Source organism: Balaenoptera musculus, chromosome 2 (genome assembly GCF_009873245.2).
Source record: "Balaenoptera musculus isolate JJ_BM4_2016_0621 chromosome 2, mBalMus1.pri.v3, whole genome shotgun sequence".
Taxonomy (NCBI): Eukaryota; Metazoa; Chordata; class Mammalia; order Artiodactyla; family Balaenopteridae; genus Balaenoptera; species Balaenoptera musculus.
Window position 1 is genome coordinate 150,672,913 of NC_045786.1, and position 21,883 is coordinate 150,694,795.

The 21,883-nt window shown below is 37.6% G+C and overlaps 1 protein-coding gene across 2 annotated transcripts in view; it reads right to left on the minus strand.

Moving 5' to 3' along the window:
* Positions 1 to 21,883, minus strand: part of SPTLC2 (serine palmitoyltransferase long chain base subunit 2) — a 116,387-nt gene that overhangs the window by 23,860 nt on the left and 70,644 nt on the right. The gene's annotated exons all lie outside the window — the stretch shown is intronic.

Genomic DNA, 21,883 nt, shown 5'->3' on the forward strand with positions numbered 1-21,883 from the left:
GTTGGCTGTCCTTTTGGAATTCCTTAATACAATTTGTTAGAATGAAGCCATTTTTAGAATCTCTTCAATTAGAACCTACAGCCTGGCATGAAGGAGAGAAAAGTAAACACGTATGTGTAGTTAATGTCCCAGAAAATGTAGCAGGTAACTTTAACTGGTCATTTTTTAGTCCTCAACTTCTTGTAATAAATTTTATGCTAAGGAGGGAAGTAATGAATATGATGGATCAATAGGTTGTGATGGCATCATTAGTTTTAAGAAATAATGATGGCATCATTATTTCTTTTAAGAAAATAGAAAGCCTAAAAAGGGTGGAAGATGGAGGTAGAAGGAACAGCACAATTATCTATGTATTGATAACCATTATATATTGATAACTTTAAATCACTTTTACATTACAGAATTACATAGAGAGTTATACTTATTAACCACTGCTAAACAGATTTTGCAGTTGTACTAACTGCATTCCAGACATTTTCAAAAGAAATATTTTTACCAAGTCTTAATCCAGATTTCTCAGGGTTCTCAGGCTTGTAATCTTAGGGTTTGAAGGAACTACTCCGTTATTACTCAAAATTCTGTAAGCCCTCCAAGACAGTTATTAATCAGAACAGATGGTGTTCTATGAGATAAAAATTTTCTGAAGTCTCAGGGCCAGTTAAAAAGAAAAAAAAGATAAGATCTATGCACAAAGCAAGAAATACAAAAGGCAGCAGACATTTTGTCTTAAACAGCATTAGTGCTAACTACTCAGAACTCAGGCTTCAAAAAATATAGCAAGTACTCACCTGTTTACATAGCAATATAACTTTCAATTTAGCTGATGAGCTTTTATATAACTTATAATCAGCAAAATGAGTTTGAGTCTGCAACTTCAAAAAAAACATTTCCAGTGTTAACTGAAATCTTTCAAAATAAAGGACACAAATATGAATGATGTTCAGTCAGAGTTGATCCCCTAACTCACATTAGACTCCATTACACAGCTCCTAATCTTCTTAGATTTCCTGGATATGCTGATATAATCTGCATTCCTGTGAAAAATAAAATTACTGCTATTCCTCAGACTTATACTTTCCAATTAATCATAATGGGCTGGAAGAATTTGAAACTGAAGAGCTTCTTCCCCCTCCCCGCTTCTTCTTAAAGGTCATAATATCAAAACACATACGGGTTTTCTCAGTTTAGGATCCCCAAAACAGAACAGATAGCCCCAAGAATGGTTTCAGTTAGCTTTCAGCATTAATTAGGAGTTATGGGACATAAGGCAGGATGAAATATGGAAAAATACTACCCATCACCTTCTTCTAATTTATACTATCAAAGACATTACACTTTGGATATTTCACATAATATCTCTTTAATACTTTATGTCTAAGAATTGAACTTAACTATCAATCTTTCAGTTTACTCATCTGTCCAAAGTCTTATTTTTACTATTTGGAAGGTTACTTTTTCTAATATTTTACTTTGGTTGGACTATACTGCAGAGTGAAAAGGAACATGTTTCACTCCTGTGGTTTTTCTCTTGAAAAGCATCTTCTTTAAAAAATAGAATAAACTCAGACATCCTCAGTGTTTACTCTGCCTATGTTAAACACGTGTCTCCACTGATATCTAAAACTGAAGCTTACATCTTGAAGACTTCTTATACAAGTCTTTATAGTATCAGGTAACTCAAATCACATGCAAACTATGTTTTCAAAGGCTATTTCCAAAGTAATTATGGAAGCTTCTAGTACTGACTCCCTTTAAAGCAAAGAAACTATGTAACATAGTAAGCACAGTGCCAGGCTCAATAAATGCTTCTTCATTTTCCTTTTGCCAGTAAAGCAATTTCTAATCAGGGGAAAATTATATTTAGCTTCAGTTATTATATCTCTAAATATTACCAAGTCAACTACTAACCAGCCTTACTTCCTGATAAGATACTACTTTATAGTCTTCCATAAGTGAATGGATGAACGTGTTGATTTATATTAATTTAAATGAACTTGGCATTCTCTTGCACTAGTGGTGCTATATCTAAATCCAATATTAGGACAACAGCTCCATCTCCTTCTCAGCTGGAAATACTCTGGGCTTATGCAAAGGAGGAGTTAGGTGTGCCTTAATTACTGCCGTTATAGCAGCTCCAAGAACTGTAAATAGTTGGCATGGCAGAAAATCTCAGATGCAATCACAATGACACTTTCAAAAGAGACAAGTAAACCTGGGCTAAGAAGAATAATTCAAATTCCTTTCACACTCAACACTTAAAATCACAGCATCTTTCATACACCACATAAGTAACTTCTGAGAAGAAGAACAGACTATTAGCAGACTTTCTCACCACTCCCTTTTGGAAACAGAGGCAACTTTAAGAATTATTTTGCAGCTGAGGAAACTAACACCCGAAGAGGTTATGTAACTCCAAGTGGAAGAACCAGGATTTGAACTCTCTGATTCTTCTGGTTTCAGACTGTTGTCTCAACCACTACTCATTGATCCACTTTGGCTTCTATATTAAGTAGAACTGACTAAAAGGAAATATTAGGAATAAAATGCCTAGGAATAAACCTACCTAAGGAGGCAGAAGACCTGTACTCCAAAAACTGTAAGACACTGATGAAAGAAATTGAAAATGACACAGATGGAAAGATACACCATGTTCTTGGATTGGAAAAATCAATACTGTCAAAATGACTATACTACCCAAGGCAATCTACAGATTCAATGAAACCACTATCAAACTACCAAGGGCACTTTTTGCAGATCTAGAACAAAAAAATCTTAAAATTTGTATGGAGACACAAAAGACCCTGAATAGCCAAAGCAATCATGAGAAAGGAAAGCGGACCTGGAGGAATCAGGCTCTCTGACTTCAGACTATACTATATAAGCTACAGTAATCAAAACAGTATGGTACTGGCACAAAGACAGACTTACAGATCAATGAAACAGGATAGAAAGCCCAGAAATAAACCCATGCACCTATGGTCAATTAATCTATAACAAAGGAGAAAAGACAATCTCTTCAATAAGTGGTGCTGGGAAAACTGGACAGCTACATGTAAAAGAATGAAATTAGAACATTCTCTAATACCATACACAAAAATAAACTAAAATGGATTAAACACCTAAAATAAATGTAAAATCAGATACTATAAAACTCTTAGAGTAAAACATAGGCAAAACATTCTTGGACATAAATCACAGCAATATCTTTTTGGATCCACCACTTAGATTAATGAAAATAAAAACAAAAATAAACAAATGGGACCTAAATAAACTTAAAAGCTTGTACACTTGAAACACTATGTATAACTGAATCACTTTGCTGTACACCTGAAACTAACACAACATTGTAAATCAGCTATACTCCAATATAAAATAAAAATTAAAAATAAATTAATTCTCTGGCTCTGCTCTCAGGAAAAGACATGGTGCCCAGAGACTTCCTTTCATCCTGCATTCTTCCCAACTTCCACTGTAAGATTTCTGTCATCCCCCATCTTCCAAAAGGGGGCATACTACAAAATTTTGGTCAACCATTGCCAATGTTTCTCAATAAGACTGCTATTGGCATTTGGGGCATAACAATTCTTGGTTGTTAAGGCTGTCCAGTGCCCTGCAGAACATTTAGAATCACTGGCCTCTTGCCAATAAATGCCAATAGCATCTCTCCATAGCCCAGTCTGTGACGATCAAAAATGCCCCTAGACTTTTCCAAATGTGACTTAGGAAGGCAGCACTGTTGCTGGTTGGTTGAGAACTCCTATTGGTCCTGTTATTTCTTTATAGGAACCATGGATTTCTTTTCTCTTGTATCCTTAAAGCTGAGTTGGAGATGCATTAGCTATATGATCTTGGGCATGTTTTTACGTCCCTTAGATTCAATTACCACATTTACTCTAGAGGAAGATATAAACATGGGGCAATTTGATATATTTAGAGTGCAAAACCACACATAGGAAAACCCAATATAAAAATACAAGCTAACTGATTAACAGTATATTAAAAGTAACACATACTTATGGTTAAGTATGGTCTCTATTCAGTAGGCCCTTTCTTTATATATGTTTGGATTCCTTTCTGGAATTTTACTTCTATTTCATTAACTGGACTGTTACAAATTATTATAGCTTACATAAATATATAATTGCATGTATAATTTATATTTTTATATATAAGATATATATAATTACTTGTATTTATAAACTACATATATAACTTATATATAAGAAAATTTACTCCCCAGTTCCTCTACTCTTTGGAGTTTTTCACCTCAATTATTATTATTAATTGAGATATAATTCACATCCTTTAAAATTCATCCTTCTAAAATGTACAATTCAGTAGTTTTTATCTATTCTGGACATTTCATATACAAGGAATCATATAATATGTGACCTTTTGTACTGGCCTCTTTCACCTAACGTAACGTTTTCAAGTTTCATTCATATTGTAGCATGTATCAGTACTTCATTCCTTTTTATGGCCGAATAATATTGTACAAATATACCACATTTTGTTTATCTATTCATGAGCTGATGCACATTTGGGTTGTTTTTGATTTTTGGCTATCATGGATAATGCTGCTATAAACATTCCTGTGCAAGTTGTCATCTGGGCATACGTTTTCAATTCTGTTGGGTATATACCTAACAACAGAATTTCTGGGTCATATGGTAACTATGTATTTAACTTTTTGAGGAACTGGAAACTGTTTTCCAAAGTGGCTGGGTTATTTTACATTCCTGTCAGTAATACGGGAGTATTCCATTTTATTAGATCCTCACCAACGTTATTGTTTATCTTTTTTATTTTAGCCATCCTAGTGGGTGTAAAGTGGGATTTTGTGGTTTTTATTTGCATTTTCTTAATGACTAATAGGTTGACCATCTTCTCTTCTGTGCTTTTTGGCCATTTGTGTATCTTCTTTGGAGAAGTGTCTATTCGAATTCTTTGCCCATTTTTATTTTATTATTTTTTTAAACGATTGCTTTTATTTATTTATTTATTTATTTATTTATTTATTTATGGCCGTGTTGGGTCTTCGTTGCTGCACACGGGCTTTCTCTAGCTGCAGTGAGTGGGGGCTACTCTTCGTTGCGGTGCATGGGCTTCTCATTGTGGTGGCTTCTCTTGTTGCAAAGCATGGGCTCTAGGCAGGTTGGCTTCAGCAGATGTGGCTCACGGGCTCTAGAGCACAAGCTCAGTAGTTGTGGCACACAGGCTTAGCTGCTCCATGGCATGTGGGATCTTCCCGGCCCAGGGCTCGAACCCATGTTCCCTGCATTGGCAGGCGGATTCTTAACCACTGCGCCACCAGGGAAGTACCACCCATTTTTAAATTGAGTTGTTTAATTTGAGTTGTAAAAGTTCTTTATACACTCTGGACACTAGACCCTTATTAGATACATGGTTTGCAAAATTTCCTCCCACTCTGAGGGTTGTCTTTTCACTATCTTGCTGGAGTGTCCCTTAAAGAACAAAAGCTTTTAATTTTGATTCAGTCCAATTTATCTATTTTTTTCTTTGGTTGCTTGTTCTCTTGGGTGTCATAACTAAGAAACCACTGCCTAATCCACAGTCATGAAAATTTTACATCTATGTTTTCTTCTAAGAGTTTTATAAATTTAGGGACTTCCCTGGCAGTCCAGTGGTTAAGACTCTGCGCTACCAGTTCAGGGGGCACGGGTTTGATCCCTGGTCGGGGAACTAAAATCCCGCATGCCGCGCAGCATGGACAAAAAAAAAAAAAAGTAAGAGTTTTATAAATTTAGCTCTTACATTTAGGCCTTTGATCCATTTTGAGTTATTTTTGTATATGGTGTGAGGTACGGGTCCAACATCATTCCTTTGCATGTGGATATCCAGTTGTCCGAGAATCATTTTTTTAAAAAGACTATTCTTTCCCCAATGAATTGTCCTGAATACCAACTAACCATAAATAGGAAAGTTTACTTCTGGATTCTCAGTTATATTTCACGGTATATATATCTATACTTATGCCAGGATGACAATGTCTTGTCACTACAGCTTTGGGACATGTGAGTCCTTCAATTTTGTTTTTTTCCCAAGACTATTTGGGTATTCTGGGTCTCTTGATTTTCCATATGATTTTTAGGATTAGCTTGCCTATTTCTAAAAACAGGCAGCTGGGATTTTGATAGGTATGTTGTTGAATCTACATACTTTAGGAGTATCACTACCTTAACAATAGTAAGTCTTCCAACCCATGAGCACAGATATCCTGCCATTTATTTAGGTCTTCTTCCTGTTCATTTTTGTACATTTTTTGTCTTGGGTGGAATTACGTAAATATTCTCAAAATACTGAGTTCGGTTGGGAAGATAGGGCAAAAGGAGGAAATGAATAAACACATTAAATATAAAATGATATGTTCCTAATTTGGAGTAAGAATAAATAATGTTTCTCTTTTTTTCTACTTCCATTTCTAATTTCCCCTAATGGGAATGGAATGTGTTTTTTTTTTTTTTTTTTTTTATAAATTTATTTATTTATTTATTTTTGGCTGTGTTGGGTCTTCGTTGCTGCGCACGAGCTTTCTTTAGTTGCGGTGAGCGGGGGTTACTCTTCGTCGTGGTGCGCAGGCTTCTCATTGTCGTGGCTTCTCTTGCTGCGGAGCATGGGCTCTAGGCGTGCGGGCTTCAGTAGTTGTGTCACGTGGGCTCAGTAGTTGTTGCTTGCGGGGTCTAGAGCTCAGGCTCAGTAGTTGTGGTGCACAGGCTTAGTTGCTCCGTGGCATGTGGGATCTTCCCGGACCAGGGCTCGAACCCGTGTCCCCTGCATTGGCAGGCGGATTCTTAACCACTGTGCCATCAGGGAAGCCCTGGAATGTGTTTTTAAAGTAGTTGAAAGGTTACAAGTGTTGGCAAAAATATGGAACAATACATTGCCAGTGAGACTGTAAACTGGTACTTTGTTAAAAATGGCAATATATGCTGAACCTAAAGATATGCCTACTCTATGACCCAGCAATTTCATTCCTAAGTACATATACCCAACAGAGTTATGTACCAAATGGCATGGGTAAGAATGCCACTCTTAATAACAGCCCAAATCAGGAAATAACCCAATTTCCGTCAGCAGAATGAAAAAACTGTGATATATGCAAACAACGGGATACTGGACAGCAATGAAAATGAATTATTGTTTCACCAAAATATGTGAATGAATCTCAAAGACGTACGATGAATAAAATACACTAAATTCAAAAGAGTGATTGTATGTACTGTATTGTAGGTAAGATTCCATTTACATGAAGTTCAAGAATAGGCAAAACTAATATATAGATAGAAGTCAAAATAATGGTTATCTTTGGCAAGGAGGAATGAATTGGGAAGAGGTACAAGATAACCTTCTGGGATGCTGAAAATGTTCTACAACATGATCTGGGTGGTGATTAGACAAGTGTGCATTATTCACTAAACTGTATGTCTAAGATTTCTGCACTTTACTGTATCCATGTCAATACTTCAAAAAAATAAAAATAAATTTTAATTACTTGGAAAATAAACTGGAAAAAAAACTGGAATGAGGTTAAATGTCTGATCTCTCATTTTATAATCTTAAGTATATCTAACTACTATTTAATAATCACCGTTTTACTTAAAAAACAAAACCAAAACAGAACCATCTAGACATTACAGGGGTGGGCTCAAGCATTTTCCTCTTAGCCTTTATTGTTTAAGACAAATCTAAAAAAAACCCCAAACTTTTTAGTGCTGGGTGTTCCAGGAATTTGTAAGACAGGGGAAGTGTTGTGAAAACAGCACTTTGGAGTTAAAGCCCTTGCCCTGAGGCAGGAAATGAAAGCATAAAGGGATTGGCCTTTCCCTTCTTTCCTTTAAAAAAAAAATCATATGGGGACTTCCCTGGTGGCGCAGTGGTTAAGAATCTGCCTGCCAATGCAGGGGACACGGGTTCGATCCCTGGTCCGGGGAGATCCCACATGCCATGGAGCACCTAAGCCTGTGCACCACACAACTACTGAGCCTGCACTCTAGAGCCCATGGGCCACAATTACTGAGCCCGTGTGCCGCAACTACTGAAGCCCAGGTGCCTAGAGCCCGTGCTCCACAAGAGAAGCCACCACAGTGAGAAGCCTGCGCACCGCAACAAAGAGTAGCCCCCATTCACCGCAACTAGAGAAAGCCCACGTGCAGCAACGAAGACTCAATGCAGCCAAAAATAATTACATAAATAAATTTTTTAAAAAATCATATGAATGAATGCACAAATCAGACAATACTGGTCAAAAAATATTTATCTTTCATCTGTGCATCTACTTTCATTCCCATAAAGTTATTTTTTCCTAGGATGTTTTAGTATTAGTTTTTCTTATACATACTTTGTCAAGAGAGAGAGGCTGATAAAAGGGTGGCACCAAGTATTACTAACACATCTGGTTCAGACTGCCTACTGTAAGACTGCCTTTTAGGAGACCTATGGGACATCTGCATATCCTTTAATAGGGGGAATTGCTGGGATTCCTGACTCCAATTAGTCAGGAAATCAGAGTTCCAAAAATAACTTTTACTTCTTCCAAGAAAGGGGAAGTGGGTTGGCAAGTGAACACTTAGATTTGACACCAACAGTAATAAGAATTATTCTGTAATCTCTGAAATTTTGGGAAGCCCAGTGGAAACCAACTGAATTTTGAATCCCTATTATAACGGCTACCAATTAAAAAAAAAATGCACATCTATAAAACTCAACAGAACATGTAAATTTGTTCCGCATCTTATTACTTACTCCATATAAACGATGAACTCTTTCATCACATTCAATATTGTCAATTAAAACAAAAGTGCTCATATTTGAGAAAGATGACCAATTTATATTGGTAACTCTATCAAGTAAGAGTTTTAAAAAAAAAACTGCATGTACAGCAGTTGTGTATATGCTTCAGGATTTCTTAGAGAAACTTAAACATTAAAGAAGCTGAATTTGGGGGCTACTAGCATTTTTTAAGCCTCAGGGCAGCCTAACTTTAAGACATAAAACTATTTTTTAAAAAACCAGAAATCCTGTACATAAAAATAATTAAATAATAAAGATTTCATTTATTTCGGTATACATTTGCTAGAGATACAAAAGTGGTATGATAGCCATTACACCAAAGGCAAAAATCTCACCAGGAAGACTACACAGAAAGGGGAGAATATATTACATGCTGGATAAGCACACATTAAACAAATCTATCCTGAGCACCCACCCATTATGTGCCAGACCCTGCTCTAGGCCCTAGGTAGACTGTGTCCAATAAAAGACACAAAAACCCCTGCCTGCTACGAGCTTACATTCCAGTATGGGGGACAGACAACAAAAAAGATGAACGCCTCACTCAAGCGCTCATTCTGCTCAAGCACTGCCTCCATAAAGCGTCAAGACCCAAAAGCAAAGCACACCTGCATTTCCAAGGACCAAGTAAGCCAGTCTGGTTGGAGCTGAGCGAGCCAAGCGGGGAAGAGTGGGACCAGAGGAGGTCGACAGAGGGCCAAATCATAAATTTATTTATTTTACTTATTTATTTTTGGCTGCGCTGGGTCTTCGTAGCTGCACGGTCTTCCTCTAGTTGTGGCGAGCGAGGGCTACTCGTCCTTGCGGTGCGCTGGCTTCTCATTCTGGTGCCTTCTCTTTTTTTTTTTTTTTTAAATTTTTATTTATTTATATTTATTTTTGGCTGTGTTGGGTCTTCGTTTCTGTGCGAGGGCTTTCCCTAGTTGCGGCAGGCGGGGCCCACTCTTCATCGCGGTGCGCGGGCCTCTCACTATCGTGGCCTCTCTTGTTGCGGAGCACAGGCTCCAGACGCGCAGGCTCAGTAATTGTGGCTCACGGGCCCAGTTGCTCCGCGGCATGTGGGATCTTCCCAGACCAGGGCTCGAACCCGTGTCCCCTGCACTGGCAGGCAGACTCTCAACCACTGCGCCACCAAGGAAGCGCCTGGTGGCTTCTCTTATTGCAGAGCATGTGCTCTAGGCGTGTGGGCTCCAGCAGCTGTGGCATGTGGGCTCAGTACTTGTGGGTCACGGGCTCCAGGGCACAGGCTTAGTAGTTGTGGCACACGGGCTTAGTTGCTCCGCGGCATGTGGGATCTTTCCGGACCAGGGCTCAAACCCGTGTCCCCCGCGTTGGTAGGCGGATTCTTAACCACTGCGCCACCAGGGAAGTCCAGAGGGCCAAATCAGAAGGGCCTCATAGGTCTTCATGTTAAGATTCTGACTTTAAGAAGCAGGAGAAGCCCTCTGGGAGAGTTCTTTTTTTTTTTTTTTAATTAATTAATTAATTTATTTTTGGCTGTTTTGGGTCTTCGTTTCTGTGCGAGGGCTTTCTCCAGCTGTGGCGAGCGGGGGCCACTCTTCATCGCGGTGCGCGGGCCTCTCACTGTTGCGGCCTCTCCCGTTGCGGAGCACAGGCTCCAGACGCATAGACTCAGTAGTTGTGGCTCACGGGCTTAGTTGCTCCACGGCATGTGGGATCTTCCCAGACCAGGGCTCGAACCCGTGTCCCCTGCATTGGCAGGCAGATTCTTAACCACTGCGCCACCAGGGAAGCCCTCTGGGAGAGTTCTTAAACAAGACGGACATGACCTCCTATGTTTCAACAGGATCACCCTGAGTGATATATTTAGAAGAGAGTCAAAGACAGAAGCAGAGAGAGCACTGGAGAGATGACTGTGGTTTGGACTAGGGTGACAGCAATAGGTATAAAAAGTGGAGGGAGGATATCTTTTGAAGGTAGGCTAAAGTGTTACCAATGCTTAAAGCACATAGAAAATGCTAAATAAACATTTAATGAAAGAATGAATCTTGAAAGGTGGGAGAAACCAATGTGAACTAGAGTACTCAAGAAAGGTATCAGTCATAAAATTTTACTGGTACTCTGCATGGATAGCTCCTATTCCTAATTTTCAGCATTATTTATCTGAATCCTTCTAAACCATTTTTCGCTTGACTGATCCCTCTACTATAACTGGCTATTAAATTCAGGTGAAAGTAGACAGGAGTCTAAGTCAAATAAATAACAGTGGGGATTACAGTGAAGTAGAGAGGTTCAAAGATATTAAGGAGGCATAATCCACAGGCTCTGGTGATTAAATATATGGCATAAAGAAGGAGAGAAAATATAATAACGGATTTCTTCTTCGGACAACTTCATGAATAAAGATGCCATTATCTGAAATAGGGAACACAAAAGAAAAAGCAGGTTTGAGGGGAAACAAACGGAAAAGGCTAAAAACTTTAGAGAAACAAAACAATTTTGGGGAACAAGTATTTTTGGAGTCTAGAGGTTTACAATGAAGTAGATCAAGACTACTGCTTCCAGGGACTTCCCTGGTGTTCCAGTGGTTAAGAATCCGCTATCCAATGCAGGGGATGTCAGTTCGATCCCTGGTCGGGGAACTAAGATCCCACATGCCGTGGGGCAACTAAGCCCAAGCGCCTCAACTACTAAGCACGCAAGCCACAGCTAGGGAGACTGCATGCGGCAACTACAGAGCTCATGCACTCTGGAGCCCACGCGCCACAACTAGAGAGGGAAAAACCAGTGTGCCACAACTAGAGAGAAGCCTGAGCGCCACAACGAAGAGCCCACATGCCGCAACAAAGATCCTGCGTGCCACAACTAAGACCCAACACAGCCAAAAATAAAATAAACACCTAAAATTGGTTAGAATGTTATGTATATTTTACCACATCACTCACTAGAGGTAAAGTCCATTTTTTTTTAATTTTTGAATTTTATTTATTTTTTTATACAGCAGGTCTTTATTAGTCATCAATTTTATACACATCAGTGTATACATGTCAATCCCAATCACCCAATTCATCACACCACCACACCCACCCCCCCGCCGCTTTTCCCCCGTGGTGTCCATACATTTCTTCTCTACATCTGTGTCTCTATTTCTGCCCTGCAAACTGCTTCATCTGTACCATTTTTCTACGTTCCACATATATGCGTTAATATACGATATTGGTTTTTCTCTTTCTGACTTACTTCACTCTGTATGACAGTCTCTAGATCCATTCACGTCTCTACAAATGACCCAATTTCGTTCCTTTTTATGGCTGAGTAATATTTCATTGCATATATGTACCACATCTTTTTTATCCATTCGTCTGTTGATGGGCATTTACGTTGCTTCCATGACTTGGCTATTGTAAATAGTGCTGCAATGAACATTGGGGTGCATGTGTCTTTTTGAATTATGGTTTTCTCTGGGTATATGCCCAGTAGTGGGATTACTGGATCATATGGTAATTCTATTTTTAGTTTTTTTAAGGAAGCTCCATACTGTTCTCCATAGTGGCTGTATCAATTTACATTCCCACCAACAGTGCAAGAGGGTTCCCTTTTCTCCACACCCTCCCCAGCATTTGTTGTTTGTAGATTTTCTGATGATGCCCATTCTAACTGGTGTGAGGTGATACCTCATTGTAGTTTTGATTTGAATTTCTCTAATAATTAGTGATGTTGAGCAGCTTTTCATGTGCTTCTTGGCCATCTGTATGTCTTCTTTGGAGAGATGTCTATTTAGGTCTTCTGCCCATTTTTGGATTGGGTTGTTTTTTTTTTTTAATATTGAGCTGCATGAGCTGTTTATATATTTTGGAGATTAATCTTCTGTCCATTGATTCATTTGCAAATATTTTCTCCCATTCTGAGGGTTGTCTTTTCGTCTTGTTCATGGTTTCCTTTGCTATGCAAAAGCTTTGAAGTTTCATTAAGTCCCATTTGTTTACTTTTGTATTTATTTCCATTACTCTAGGAGGTGGATCAAAAAAGATCTTGCTGTGATTTATGTCAGAGTGTTCTTCCTATGTTTTCCTCTAAGAGTTTTATAGTGTCTGGTCTTACATTTAGGTCTCTAATCCATTTTGAGTTTATTTCTGTGTATGGTGTTTGGGAGTATTCTAATTTCATTCTTTTACATGTAGCTGTCCAGTTTTCCCAGCACCACTTATTGAAGAGACTGTCTTTTCTCCATGTATATCCTTGCCTCCTATGTCATAGATTAGTTGACCATAGGTGCGTGGATTTATCTCTGGGCTTTCTATCTTGTTCCATTGATCTATGTTTCTGTTTTTGTGCCAATACCATATCTTCTTGATTACTGTAGCTTTGTAGCATAGCCTGAAGTCAGAGAGTCTGATTCCTCCAGCTCCGTTTTTTTCCCTCAAGACTGCTTTGGCTATTCAGGGTCTTTTGTGTCTCTATACAAATTTTAAGATTTTTTGTTCTAGTTCCGTAAAAAATGCCATTGGTAATTTGATAGGGATTGCATTGAATCTGTAGATTGCTTTGGGTAGTATAGTCATTTTCACAATATTGATTCTTCTAATCCAAGAACATGGTATATCTATCTGTTGGTATCATCTTTTAATTTCTTTCATCAGTGTCTTATAGTTTTCTGCATACAGGTCTTTTCCTCCCTAGGTAGGTTAATTCCTAGGTATTATATTCTTTTTGTTGCAATGGTAAATGGGAGTGTTTCCTTAATTTCTCTTTCAGATTTTTCATCATTAATGTATAGGAATGCAAGAGATTTCTGTGCATTAATTTTGAATCCTGTAACTTTACCAAATTCACTGATTAGCTCTAGTAGTTTACTGGTGGCATCTTTAGGATTCTCTATGTATAGTATCATGTCATCTGCAAACAGTGACAGTTTTACTTCTTCTTTTCCAATTTGTATTCCTTTTCTTTTTCTTCTCTGATTGCCGTGGCTAGGACTTCCAAGACCATGTTGAATAATAGTGGTGAGGGTGGACATCCTTGTCTTGTTCCTGATCTTAGAGGAAATGCTTTCAGTTTTTCACCATTGAGAATGATGTTTGCTGTGGGTTTGTCGTATATGGCCTTTATTATGTTGAGGCAGGTTCCCTCTATGCCCACTTTCTGGAGAGTTTTTATCATAAATGGCTGTTGAATTTTGTCAAAAGCTTTTTCTGCATCTATTGAGATGATCATATGGTTTTTATTCTTTAATTTGTTAATATGGTGTATCACATTGATTGATTTGCGTATGTTGAAGAATCCTTGCATCCCTGGGATAAATCCCACTTAATCATGGTGTATGATCCTTTTAATGTGTTGCTGGATTCTGTTTGCTAGTATTCTGTTGAGGATTTTTGCATCTATATTCATCAGTGATACTGGTCTGTAATTTTCTTCTTTTGTAGTATCTTTGTCTGGCTTTGGTATCAGGGTGATGGTGGCCTCACAGAATGAGTTTGGGAGTGTTCCTTCCTCTGCAATATTTGGGAAGAGTTTGAGAAGGAGGGGTGTTAGTTCTTCTCTAAATGTTTGATAGAATACACCTGTGAAGCCATCTGGTCCTGGGCTTTTGTTTGTTGGAAGATTTTTAATCACAGTTTCAATTTCATTACTTGTGATTGGTCTGTTCATATTTTCTATTTCTTCCTGGTTCAGTCTTGGAAGGTTATACCTTTCTGAGAATTTGTCCATTTCTTCCAGATTGTCCATTTGATTGGCTTACAGTTGCTTGTAGTAGTCTCTTAGGATGCTTTGTATTTCTGTGCTGTCTGTTGTAACTTCTCCTTTTTCATTTCTAATTTTATTGATTTGAGTCCTCTCCCTCTTTTTCTTGATGAGTCTGGCTAATGGTTTATCAATTTTGTTTATCTTCTCAAAGAACCAGCTTTTAGTTTTATTGATCTTTGCTGTTGTTTTCTTTGTTTCTATTTCATTTATTTCTGCTCTGATCTTTATGATTTCTTTTCTTCCACTAACTTTGGGCTTTGTTTGTTCTTCTTTCTCTAGTTCCTTTAGGTGTAAGGTTAGATTGTTTATTTGAGATTTTTCTTGTTTCTTGAGGTAGGATTGTATTGCTATAAACTTCCCTCTTAGAACTGCTTTTGCCGCATCCCATAGGTTTTGGAGCGTCATGTTTTCATTGTCATTTGTCTCTAGGTATTTTTTGATTTCTTCTTTGATTTCTTCAGTGATCTCTTGGTTATTTAGTAACGTATTGTTTAGCCTCCATGTGTTTGTGTTTTTTACGTTTTTTTCCCTGTAATTCATTTCTAATCTCAGCGTTGTGGTCAGAAAAGATGCTTGATATGATTTCAATTTTCTTAAATTTACTGTGGCTTGATTTGTGACCCAAGATGTGATCTATACTGGAGAATGTTCCGTGTGCACTTGAGAAGAAAGTGTAATCTTCTGTTTCTGGATGGAATGTCCTATAAATATCAATTAAATCTATCTGGTCTATTGTGTTATTTAAAGCTTCTGTTTCCTTATTTATTTTCATTTCGGATGATCTGTCCATTGGTGTAAGTGAGGTGTTAAAGTCCCCCACTACTACTGTGTTACTGTCAATTTCCTCTTTTATAGCTGTTAGCAGTTGCCTTATGTATTGAGGTGCTCCTATGTTGGGTGCATATATATTTATAATTGTTATATCTTCTTCTTGGATTGATCCCTTGATCATTATGTAGTGTCCTTCCTTGTCTTTTGTAACATTCTTTATTTTAAAGTCTATTTTATCTGATATGAGTATTGCTACTCCAGCTTTCTTTTGATTTCCATTTGCATGGAATATCTTTTTCCATCCCCTCACTTTCAGTCTGTATGTGTCCCTAGGTCTGAAGTGGGTCTCTTGTAGACAGCATATAGATGGGTCTTGTTTTTGTATCCATTCAGCAAGCCTGTGTCTTTTGGTTGGAGCATTTAATCTATTCACATTTAAGGTAATTATCAATATGTATGTTCCTATGACCACTTTCTTAATTGTTTTGGGTTTGTTTCTGTAGGTCCTTTTCTTCTCTTTTGTGTTTCCTACTTAGAGAAGTTCCTTTAGCATTTGTTGTAGAGCTGGCTTGGTGGTGCTGAATTCTCTTAGCTTTTGCTTCTCTGTAAAGCTTTTGATTTCTCCTTCGAATCTGAATGAGATACTTGCCGGGTAGAGTAATCTTGGTTGTAGGTTCTTCCCTTTCATCACTTTAAGTATATCATGCCACTCCCTTCTGGCTTGTGGAGTTTCTGCTGAGAAATCAGTTGTTAACATTACGGGAGTTCTTGTATGTTATTTGTCATTTTTCCCTTGCTGCTTTCAATCATTTTTCTTTGTCTTTAATTTTTGCCAGTTTGATTACTATGTGTCTCGGCGTGTTTCTCCTTGGGTTTATCCTGCCTGGGACTCTCTGCACTTCCTGGACTTGGGTGGCTATTTCCTTTCCCATGTTAGGGAAGTTTTCGACTATAATCTCTTCAAATATTTTCTCGGGTCCTTTCTCTCTCTCTTCTCCTTCTGGGACCCCTATAATGCGAATGTTCTTGCGTTTAATGTTGTCCCAGGGGTCTCTTAGGCTGTCTTAATTTCTTTTCATTCTTTTTTCTTTATTCTGTTCTGCAGCAGTGAATTCCACCATTCTGTCTTCGAGGTCACTTATCCGTTCTTCTACCTCAGTTATTCTGCTGTTGATTCCTTCTAGTGTAGTTTTCATTTCAGTTATTGTATTGATCATCTGTTTGTTTGTTCTTTAATTCTTCTAGGTCTTTGTTAAACATTTCTTGCATCTTCCCGACCTTTGCCTCCATTCTTTTTCCGAGGTCCTGGATCATCTTCACTATCATTATTCTGAATTCTTTTTCTGGAAGGTTGCCTATCTCCACTTCATTTAGTTGTTTTTCTGGGGTTTTATCTTGTTCCTTCATCTGGTACATAGCCTTTTGCCTTTTCATCTTGTCTATCTTTCTGTGAATGTGGTTTTTGTTCCACAGGCTGCAGGACTGTAGTTCTTCTTGTTTCTGCTCTAAAGTCCGTTTTTTGATACAATTCACCCATTTGAAGTATACAATTCAACGTTTTTTAGTGTACTTGGAGAGTTGTGCAACCATTACAATAATTAATTTTAGAATATTTTCATCACCCCCAAAAGAAACCAGCACCCATTAGCAGTCAGTTATTCCCCACTTCACCTAAATCATTCCAGTCTATATGTCATATTTAAGCAGTAGTTACATACAACTTACATATAACTCTGCTAATGAAAATTCTTATAGACAATTTTTCTGCAGTTTAGATGAAAATCATGCAAATCAGTAAATACAAGCAATTTGTTTTTTCATTTTCAGTTTGTTTTTGTTATTTTCTACCAGTGTTTATGTAACTCTAATCTTTAAAAACTCCAAAAGAACCAAGAGTACTATGAAAGATGAAGGGCAGAAATTTAAAAATTAAATTATGAGAAAATTCCTGGCACGTTTTAAGACGCCTCTACTTTGTACCTCATTAATTTGCTCTTGTTTATAAGTTCCTGTTTCTGTTCTTGCACCTTTCATGTGTGGTCTTGTGTCCCCAGAACAAACTGCAAGGTCTGAGGGTAAATACTATGTTTTTTTTCCCCTAGTACCTCCCCCAAGAATACACAGCAGACATTCAGGATGAATTTTCTGAGATGTGTTCAAACTAATCTGAATTCCTCAGCAGAACTACCTATATTCAATTACATTAAGGCAAATGATAATTAAATATCTGGGAATTCCCTGGCAGTCCAGCGGTTAGGACTTTGTGTTTTCACTGCCAGGGGCACAGGTTCAATCCCTGGTCGGGGAACTAAGATCCTGCAAGCCATGCGGCGTGGCCAAAAACAAACAAACAAAAAATTAAATTAAATGTCTAGTACACAGAAAGCATTCTGGCACTAAACACTTGGTTCAAATCCTGGCTTCACCACCTAGTAACCCTGTGTCCTTAGATAAGCAACTTACCTCTCAGTTGCCTCCTTTTATAAAAGAAGGAGAATTATGTGTAATACTTGTTCTGAGAATTTAATGAAAAGCACTCAGAATAGTGCTCAGTACGTAGTAAACATAATACACGTCCACTATTATATATTTCCCCCCTTGTGGTTTCTGCAAATCTTCTTGGTAAGTTGAAACTTTAAAGTTTCAAGTTAATCACTGAATGTCTACATCATTTCCAAGTAAGATAAAATACTGAAACATGAATTGCTAAACAAGTCTAAGTTTACCTACATTTGACCTCTTATTACAGAGACTAAATATGTTTGGGTCTATTAGTAAATACATGTATCTTGTGCCTTACTGAAAGACTGTACTATGAAGCAGCATATGTTTCTAGAAATTATAAAAAGTATTTATAAGTTTGCCAATCTACAGAATGCTAATGTAAAAGGCAGTTCATAATTGTTTACTTTTTAGTTTTTACTAGAAATTATGGTTTCAAAGGGTTAAAAATTCTAATTAATATATGTTATTAAAACAACTAGGGACTTCCCTGGTGGCGCAGTGGGACTTCCCTGGTGGTGCAGTGGTTAAGTGGTTAAGAATCTGCTTGCCAATGCAGGGGACACAGGTTCGAGCCCTGGTCCGGGAAGATCCCACATGCCGCGAAGCAACTAAGCCCGTGTGCCACAACTACTGAGCCTGCACTCTAGAGCCTACGAGCCACAACTACTGAGCCCATGTGCCTGGAGCCCATGCTCCGCAACAAGAGAAGTCACTGCAATGAGAAGCCTGCGCACCGCAACGAAGAGTAAGCTGGTGCAAAATTAAAATTTGGTTCCTCCTTATGTTAAAAGGACAAACTTTTTTCCCCCTATTCGTCTGCTCTTGATAGTAAGATTATAAAAGACAGATCTTATGTTTTGTCAAAATAATCACTCACATTCTCTGTTGTCTTTATCAGATCTTTGATTATTTAAGTAAACCTAGTCCTCTCAATATTAAAAGAGCTAAGTTTTACACAGTACTAAATATATAACCTTCAATAACTGCCTGTGAAATCTTTGTCACTTTGATTAAATGGGTAACTAAGCATTGTTCCACAGTGACCTATGATCCTATTTGACGAAGTATTTTTAAAACTTTTGATATTTTTGACAAATTTCCAAAATAAAATTTTAAATAAAGTCTTTTTTGACTTAGAACTTTGAAATATTATTTCAAGGCCCCTGAAATATCTCAAAGATTGGTTCTCTCCTTATAAAAAGGGATATGTTAAGCTAACTAGGCTTATTTCATATATTAAATTACATGGGAAGCATTTCCAAATAAGTAATACTAAACCTTCTTTATTGTTATGTCTGTATAGATATATGTTATAAGTATTTCAGAAACTATGTGAAATTCCTAGAAATCTGATATGTCCTGGAATAATGTTATCAGTCATAATTCTAGTTATCTTAAAATGTTGTATGTCACAGAAATAACCTAATTTCCTTGTCAACTGCACTGTAATCAGATCTCTAACCATGCCAGGTTTAAGTCTTTTGTCATTTTCAGAGAGCTTTTGCTTTATTCTGATGCTTTTACAAATAAGCTTCATAGTCAGAGAGATTCTTGGAAAGGACTGACACTTACTCTTAGATACGAGTTTCTAAAGTTTTCATAAACTTTCAGATCATACCATTGAACTGGGTAAGAATTTTTAGAATTCTAACTTAGAAATTGATGACTTCATAAAACTGTTAACAAAAGATCAAAACCATGAATTAATTCCATGGGACTAAATGAACTGATGAGGATAATTATAATTTTTATGACTTTTTGTTTTAAATATTGTCAGTTCTTTTATGCTTTGTCAGAGTCCCCATTTATGCTGGATTCACAAACTGACAGACCTCTCACAGTGTGACTTCCTTATCTTTTGTTATTCGTAGGCACTATTAAACACTGTGTAGGAGGGGAAGTATCCTAGCAGAACTCATTTGTTTTTTGTTCTTGACAAAATTATGGAGTAAATTCTAACAACCCTAGAATGAAACTGTCCTCCAAAACTGCTAAATAGGCAATTAATATCCTCATTTTCTTCCCTCCCATAAATTACTAGTCAAAACTCTTCTAATCCTGTGGTGTTATTTATGTGCCACTGCTAAAAATAACACGAATAAAATTATTATTTGTATATATGTATATTATTTGTATATATGTATATATATGTGCATGCAAAAGAAATCTGTAGACTATATGCCAAATAACTGACACTGGTTATTCCTGTTTATTTTCTGTGACATATATTTGGGTTTTTGAAAATGAGCATGTATTGCTTCTATAAACAAAATAAGAATGAATGAATAGGTAAATACATTTAAACGTAGTATTAAAGGGTTAGGACTCAGCACTATCACTGTCGTGGGCCTGGGTTCAATCCCTGGTTGGGGAACTAAGATCCTGCAAGCCGTGCGGTGCAGCCAAAAAAAAAAAAAAAGGAGTATTAAAATTCTGTATTTGGATCCTTAACGGGCTGATCCCCGAACTGCATATATTCATACAGCAAGAGGACTCAAACAAAATAAAACTATATATAAAAAGAATTCCAAAATCAGAACTTAAATCAGAACATAAAAACACATCTTCATATTTGTACAGATAAACATAAACTCTATATCCATCAGTTTTACTTGTTGGTTTCTTACTTTCATTAATCAGAATCATATAACAAAGTTCCCAAATTAATTCATTTGTTCTTCTTGGCTGTTACTGATGATCTACTTTCTAGCAAATTGCCAAGGGTATAAACATCATGTATGGGACCAACTAAAAATCAATTAATGAATAGAAACTAAAATATAAAGTTAACTGAACTTAATATTGTAAAACTGTCAACATTCCAAGGGAACCAGAGTTTAGAACCCAAAGTTGGGTCTTCACTGCCAAGCCCAATATGGAGGGAAAAAAGTTGATAGGCTTAGACAGAGTTTATTCACTCATTTACTTCTCCTGAAGCTGAAAAACATCAAAGGCAAATTTCAGTATCCAAAAAAAGTGGGCTAATCAACTGAGGATACTGTGATGGCTTTTTTTTTTTTTAATATTTTTATTTATTTATTTACTTGGTTGCACCAGGTCTTAGTTGCAGCAGGCAGGCTCCTTAGTTGCAGCCAGCGGGCTCCTTAGTTGCGGCTCATGGGCTCCTTAGTTACGGCTTGCCAGCTCCTTAGTTGTGGCATGTGAACTCTTAGTTGCAGCATGCATGTGGGATCTAGTTCCCTGACCAGGGATTGAACCTGGGCCCCCTGCATTGGGAGTGTGGAGTCTTAACCACTGTGCCACCAGGGAAGACCCCGTGATGGCTGATTTTATGTAACACCCTGATTAGGCTTCATGGGCCTCAGATATTCAAACATTACTCTGTATGTGTCTGTGGGGGTGTTTTGAATGAGTAACATTTAAATTGGCTGACTGCCCTATGTGAGTGAGCCACTTCCAATCAGCTGAAAGCCGTAAGAGGACAAAAAGGCCCTCCCAGGTAAGAAGGAATTCCTCCTGCCTGACTGTTAAGGTGGGACATTTTTTTTTTTTTTCTCCTGCCTTCATACTTGAACTGAAGCGTCAGCTCCTCCTGGATCTTGAGACTGATGGTATCTGGACTAGATCATTTGGGTCTCCAGTTTGCCTGCTGTAGATCTTGAATCTTGTCAGTCTTTATAATTCCATGAGCTGATGCCTTATAACACCTTTCTCTCCCTCTTTCCCTCTACCTCCCTGTAAAAATACCGCACAAGGAAAGTCCAGCAAATGCTTTATGATGATGATTTTAGCACTGATGCTTTAGAAAGCGTGGAATCCTCTCCAAGGGACAGCAATCTATTCATTTGACCAAGTTATTCCAGGTCCAATGGGACTTAGATGATACTTAACAGAAAATTTTCTTGAATAATGGCCATACTTTTACTTAGAAGTTAAGAACAATTTCCAACTGCTGTTAGAGCCACTTATCTTCTATTCTCTTTTCTACTTCTCTCTGCAAATGGCCACAATCTCCGGTACTACCATCTGAAGTATAAGCATAGAATTGGAAAGAATACTAACCCATGTAATTACTGTACTTCACTTAAATGGTTTTGGTTATAAAGAAGAGATAAGGACCACTCTC